The 6,420-nt window shown below is 44.5% G+C and overlaps 1 pseudogene; it reads right to left on the bottom strand.

Annotated features, from left to right (window-relative positions):
• Positions 1 to 4,211: 4,211 nt before the first annotated feature.
• LOC114223611 (keratin, type II cytoskeletal 8 pseudogene) lies at positions 4,212 to 5,424 on the bottom strand (annotated as a pseudogene).
• Positions 5,425 to 6,420: the final 996 nt, after the last annotated feature.

Raw genomic sequence — 6,420 nt, forward strand, 5'->3', positions numbered from 1 at the left:
GCTGTTGGCCAGAAGGAGAAAAATTAAGAGAGCAAGTGTGAGAGCAGAACTCCTACTGTTACCCTCTTTCTACTTAAGATTAAGTACCAACCAGTGCCTCTTATTGGTGGAATCCAGGAAGAAGCCACCTGCTAAAGGAGCCTGGGACAGCATTTTGCAAACACCCAACCCCAGGGCTACCTTGCTGGGGATAGAAGGATGAATGTGGAGCTGAAAGCTAGGTAGGTATACAGCACTATTCAGCTTGTTGAATTTTAGGATTTGTCATCTTCATCAAACATGGCAAATTCTTAGCCATTCTCATTTTGTTCTTTTTCCCCCCTCATTTTGAAAGTCTGATTAGATGTAATAGATTCTTTATCCGCCCTGTCTTTTTCCCTCTCTTTAATATTTTCCGTGTCTTTATCATGCTGCATTCTGGGTGTTTCCTGAAATTCATCTTTCAGTTCATTATTTCTTACTTTGGCTGTGTTTAATTTGCTGTTCTGAACGGTCTATTGATTTTCCAATTTTAATTATTTTATTTTTAGTTTCTAGAAATTATATTCGGTTTTGTTTCAAATCTGATTTGCTATTTTTTTTTTACTTTTTCTTGTTCCTTAGTCATATTTTCAATTCTACATATTAAACACGGTCATTATATATTGTGTATCCGATGATTCCAGTATCTGTAATGTCAGCTGTTCTGATCCTTTGTTTCTGCTAATTATTGCTCATGGTAATGTGTGTTTTTTTCCTTTTTTATTGCAAACTCATGTTTGTTGGAATTCTATCTGGTGGAAGTAATTAATGCCTGAGCTTAAGGTAAGCTCCTCCTGAGAGGAGTAACATTTACTTTTGCTAAGTACCTTAGGGCTCCACTAACCTGAGGCGTCACTTAAATCCAAATCATTAATTTTTTAGGTCCCAATTAGATGGATTAGGACACCATTAGAGGTGTGGTGTCCAGTTGTGGTAGGCTGCTTCTGAAATGGCTCCCAATGATCATTGCCTCTTCGTAATCATGCCTTGTGTGATCCCCTCCCTTTGTATGTGGGCTAGACCTAGTGATGTGCTTCTAACAAATACAATACTGCCAAAATGATGGGGTGTGACTTCCATGATTAGGTTACAAAAGACTGTGACTTCTATATTCCTTATTCTCTCTCCCTCTCTCTCTCTTTCTGGCTCTTCTCACTTCTCACTCTGATGAGACAAGTTACTGTGTTATAAGCTGTCCTGTTGAGAGGCAAGGAACTGAGGGCAGCCTCTGGCCAATAGCTAGTGAGGAACTGAGGCCTTCAGACCAACAGCCTGAAGAACTGAATACTGTCCACAACCTCACGAGCAGGGTTGGCAGCAGATCCTTCCCCGACTGAACCTTGAGACGACTGCGGCCCAGCTGACAACTTGACTGCCACCTCGTGAGAGACCCTGAGCCAGAAGACCCAGCTAAACTGGGCCCAGATTTCTGACCCACAGAAATGGTGAGATCAGAAATGTTACTTCAAGACACTCAGTTTTGGTGTTATTTGTTATCAAGTAGTAGATAAGTATCACACCAATCACCAGCAGTAATAGTCCTATTCTACTTTGTACAGGTTGAGCCAAATCTATGTTATTTCCCACTGTGGCCATTATTCCTCAAGAGGATCCTGGAACAAACCAGAAAGTACCCAAAGAAAGACTGTTAGGGGGGTAAGTGGTCTGGAAAATATGTCATATGAAGAACAGGTGAATGAATTAGGTGAGTTCTACCTGAAAAGTTTATCTATTATGATTTTTTTTTTCACATTTTAAAAAAAGATGGTGTTTGAAAAGAAGCCTCATCTAGGAGCAATAGGAATTATCAAGACTTACAGGCTCCAAAGCTGCTGGAGGCTAGTTTGTAATCAGAAAATTCCATGGGAGACTTTTTTTTTCTCTTCCATCTATAGCCAAGGCCAGGAAGGGTGAGTTTCTTCTTTAATGTCATGCTCAGGGGATGTTTGGTCTGTTCTAGTTCACTCACTGAGGGTCCAGTTTCCACATCTTCTGTCCCTACTGAGGGCACATTAAAATAGCTAAGGTCAGCAGATGACATCAGTTTTAGAGCTTACTCCCCTCTCTGAATTCATGTTTTCTCATCCTGAAATTTTTTAGAACCTTTGAAGGTGCCTGGGTGTCTCAGTCGGTTGAACGTCTGCCTTCGGCTCAGGTCATGATCTCAGGGTCCTGGGATTAAGTCCTGTGTCATCGGCAGGCTCCCCGCTCAGTGGGGAGTCTGCTTCTCCCTCTCCTACTGCTGCTCCCCCTGCTTGTGCTCTCTCTCTCTGTCTCAAATAAATAAAAAATCTTAAAAAAAATAAAACCTTTGAGGATTTCCCTTACTTTCCACTACTTCAACCATGCATTTACAAAATATTTAAAATACTTTTCTAATATTTTATGCATTTTTGTTCTAGGAAGTTTTTCAGGATAGCTAATGTGCCATTTTACTGGAAATGGAAGTCCCTACGGACCTGATTTTTTAAAATTGTGGTAAAATATATATACATAAACATTACAGTTTCAGCCATTTTAAAGTGGCATTAAGTGCAGTCACAATGGTATATAACCATCATCACTATTTCCAGAACTTTTTCATCATCCCAAAGAGAAACTCTGAACCCATTAAATAATAACTATCTATTCCCCGCCTCTTCCCAGCTCCTGGTTACCTCCTATAGGCCTTTTTTTTTTTTAAGATTTTATTTATTTATTTGACAGAGAGAGAGAGACAGCGAGAGAGGGAACACAAGCAGGGGGAATGGGAGAGGGAGAAGCAGGCCTCCCCCTGAGCAGGGAGCCCGATGTGGGACTCAATCCTAGGACCCTGGGATCATGACCCGAGCCGAAGGCAGACGCTTAACGACTGAGCCACCCAGGCACCCCTACAAGCCTTTTTTTTTTAAAAAAGGGATAAGTTACTGCAGATCTTTGAGAATATATCTGCCTAACCCCAGCTACTCTCAGATCCTAGGTTGAGGAAAAATGGCCAAAGACTATAAATTTAACATTGGGGACTTACTCCAGGGAAGAGCTATTGATTATTTCTGTGCTCTGTGCCAATGACCAGTTCCTTTTAAAGTTGACATGTGCTGCCAATATTCATATTTTAAGAAATTGCAATTTGGCTTTTCTGCCATTCTCCAGAAGCCCTGCTGTTTCCCAATTTTACCTTTATAACCTTAAGCAAAAAACCCCCCATGCAGCATGGAATTCCTGGTATAGGTTAGTAGATATTGCTAAAAAGAGCAAGATCAAAACTTACTGCATTTTAAGTGAAAAGTCTGTTGTTTGTATGTGTACCCACTATCATTAAAAAGAAATAATTACTCAGTGGTACCTTTTCCATAGGAAAGTTTCATTAACTTCATAGCTAAGTGTATGAGAAGACAAGATACATTAAAGACTGAGCATTCTCTACTTCTCTCCCCATAACTGTCTAGTAAAGAGAACCACAGCTCACCACTCCCACCCCCCAGAGTTTCTGAGTAATTAGATCTGGGTTGGCGGAGTGGGTGGAGAATTTGCATTTCTAACCAGTTCCCGGGTGATGCCCATACTGCTGATCCCAAGAGCACACTGCGGTGCGAGCCACTGAGGTCCCTGATTGCGAAGTCCCAGTGAGAGGCAGTGGAGGTGAGAGGTTGTTGGATTTAGGATATATTTGTAGGGGTCTAGCCAATGAAACTTGATGTTAAACATTGTGATCCTAGGTTGTTCTTTGAGTAGGTTTCCTATTTGTGTGTTTCTGCTTTTTAGTTTTTTATTTTACTTATTTATTTTAAAATTTTGAGGTGGAGGGGTTGGCAGAGCCATCTGAGGCTTTATTTGGGAAAAGACACTTGAATTGGCTTTTAGTTGGGGGCATGGGCAAGAGGGGGTACCCAAGGCAGTAGACACCCCCAAGGGTAGGCTGAGGGCTGAAGGCTGAGCCTCAGGTGTGTGTCTTGTTCCTGATGCAACCTCCACAGCTCCTTCCCCCAAAGGCTCTGTGGTAGCCTCAGGAGCAGGGAGGCTGGAAGAGACCACAGTGGCTGTTCACTTGGACTGGACATCAGATGACTTGCACACCAGCTTCACAACCATGGTCTTGGAGGAGCTGACTTGGCTGAAGGAACTGGAGACCTCCCGCAGCTGAAGCTGGACTGGAAGGAGCTAAGGCTGTAGGTGACTGGCAGGGCTCATGAGGGCCCTGTAGGCTGAGCTCAGCCCACGTGAGTAGTCATTTTCTGCCTCACAGACTCCAGCTGGCTGTCTTCGCCCTCCAGCAAATTGCAGGAGGTGGTGATCTCGATGTTCAGGGCCAGGTTGATGTTCACGGACTCCTGTTACTCATGCAGCTGCCACGCCAGGTCCTGCTTGGCTCACTGCAGGGCAGCCTCCAGCTTGGCCAGCTTGGCATTGGCGTCCTTAACAGCTGGCTCCCCACACTGCTCTGCATCATTGGTGGCGGCCTCCAGGGAAGCCCTCTGGCCTTTGAGGCCCTCCATCTCAACCTGGAGTTGGCTCATGTTCTGGTTCATCTCAGAAATCTCCATCTTCGTGTGACAGCAGTCATCCCCGTGCTTCCCAGTCAATATCTGCAGCTCCTCGTGCTTGATCTGGTACATGGTGTAGGCCTCAGCCTGGCTGTCGTTGGTGATGTCCTTGTCCTGGACTTGACCTGGGCAATGATGCTGTCCAGATCCATGGAGCAGACACAAACGTGTCTGAGATCTGGGCCTGCAGCTCACCGATCTTCTCTTCATACAGCTGCCTTAAGAAGCTGATCTTGTCAGTCAGCCCTTTGAGGTGGGACTCCAGCTCTACCTTGTTCATGTCAGTATTGTCCACATCCTGCTTGATTAGGACACATTTATGTTCCATGTCTGCATGCTGTTTGATCTCCCCCTCCTACTTTTTCCTGAATCCTCCACCAGTCCCTGCATGTTGCCAAGTTCCACCTCCAGCTTCAGCTTCTCCTGGCCCAGCGTGTCCAGCTGTCACCAAAGGTGGTTGTCATAGCTCGAACATGTTGTCCTTGTTGCTCCGAGCCATTTCCTGCTGCTGCGCGAGGCTCCACTTGGTCTCCAGAATTTTGTTCTGCTGCTCTAGGTGCCACACCTTGATGAAGGAGGTGAACTTGTCGAGGGTTTCCAACTGCTCCTTCTCCTGGGGGTGCACAGCCTCGTTGCTGGGGTCCACCTCCAGCTTAAGGGGACTCAGCAGGCTCTGGTTCACTGAGCTAGCAGTGATGCCCCTCATACTCTCAGCCCCACTGTGGCTCCAGACCATACTCACGCTGGTGCTCAGGCCACACAGGAGAAGGCTGAAGAGCTGATGTGGGTGCCGGGTGCACTTGCGTACATAGGGCAACTGAAGGCCCCGGGGGCTGCAGGAGGACACCTTGTAGGACTTCTGGCTCACCCTGATGGACATGGTGGAGGCTAGAGTGGAGGCGAGTAGGCTGAACCTGAAAGACGTTCGAGAAGGACACGAGAAGCTGCTTCTATGTGGGGGCTTTTTAGTTTTTTAAATGTAAGAGCCAGTGCAGTTTTCTTAAACATATAAGTTCTAGGTTCAAATCAAAACTCTACCACCTATCAGTTGTGCAGTCTTGCACATTACTTCATTTTTCATTTGTAAAATGTGGATGAATATGAGCAGGGGGTTCTTGCAAGGAATAAATGAGATACCTCATATAAAACTTATCATGGGGGTGCCTGGCTGGCTCAGTCAGTAGATCATATGACTCTTGATCTCACTGTTGTGAGTTTGAGCCCACATTGGGTGTACAGATTATTAAAAATAAATTTTTTTTTAAGATTTTATTTATTTGAGAGAGAGCGTGAGCGGGGGGGGGTGGAGGATGGGGCGGGGGAGGGGCAGAGGGAGAGGGAGAGGGAGAAGCAGACTCCCTGCTGAGCAGGGAGCCTGATGCAGGCTCAATCCTGAACCCTGAGATCATGACCTGAGCTGAAGGCAGCTGCTTAACCTACTGAGCCACCCAGGTGCCCCCAAAATAAAATCTTAAAAAAAAAACAACTTATGGTATATGGAATATGGATTTTTGCCTGGTTTAAGCTGGGGCAAGGAGACGCTGTTTAGATATTATAATGAGTATTGTCAAAACACAGAAGAAAATTCTTCTTTTCTTTTTCTTTTTTCTTTAAAAAATGTTATTTTTTTAAGTAATGTCTACACCCAACGTGGGGCTCAAACCCACAACACCCAGATCAAGAGTCATATGCTCCACTGATGGACGCAGCCAGGCACCCTTCCATTTATTTTCCAATATTTTTTGATAACTAAGAAATTTGCAGAAAGCTAATTTTTAAAATTTCTATTTTTATCGCCTTAACACAGAGCATATATTGTGTCAACAATAATTCTGATAGGTGACTTGAAAAATTTAGCTTATATCTTCTGGGCAAA

The sequence above is a fragment of the Eumetopias jubatus genome, unplaced genomic scaffold (assembly GCF_037043125.1).
Source record: "Eumetopias jubatus isolate StellerSeaLion01/CBP00866 unplaced genomic scaffold, mEumJub1_p1.0 scaffold_11, whole genome shotgun sequence".
NCBI classification, from domain to species: domain Eukaryota; kingdom Metazoa; phylum Chordata; class Mammalia; order Carnivora; family Otariidae; genus Eumetopias; species Eumetopias jubatus.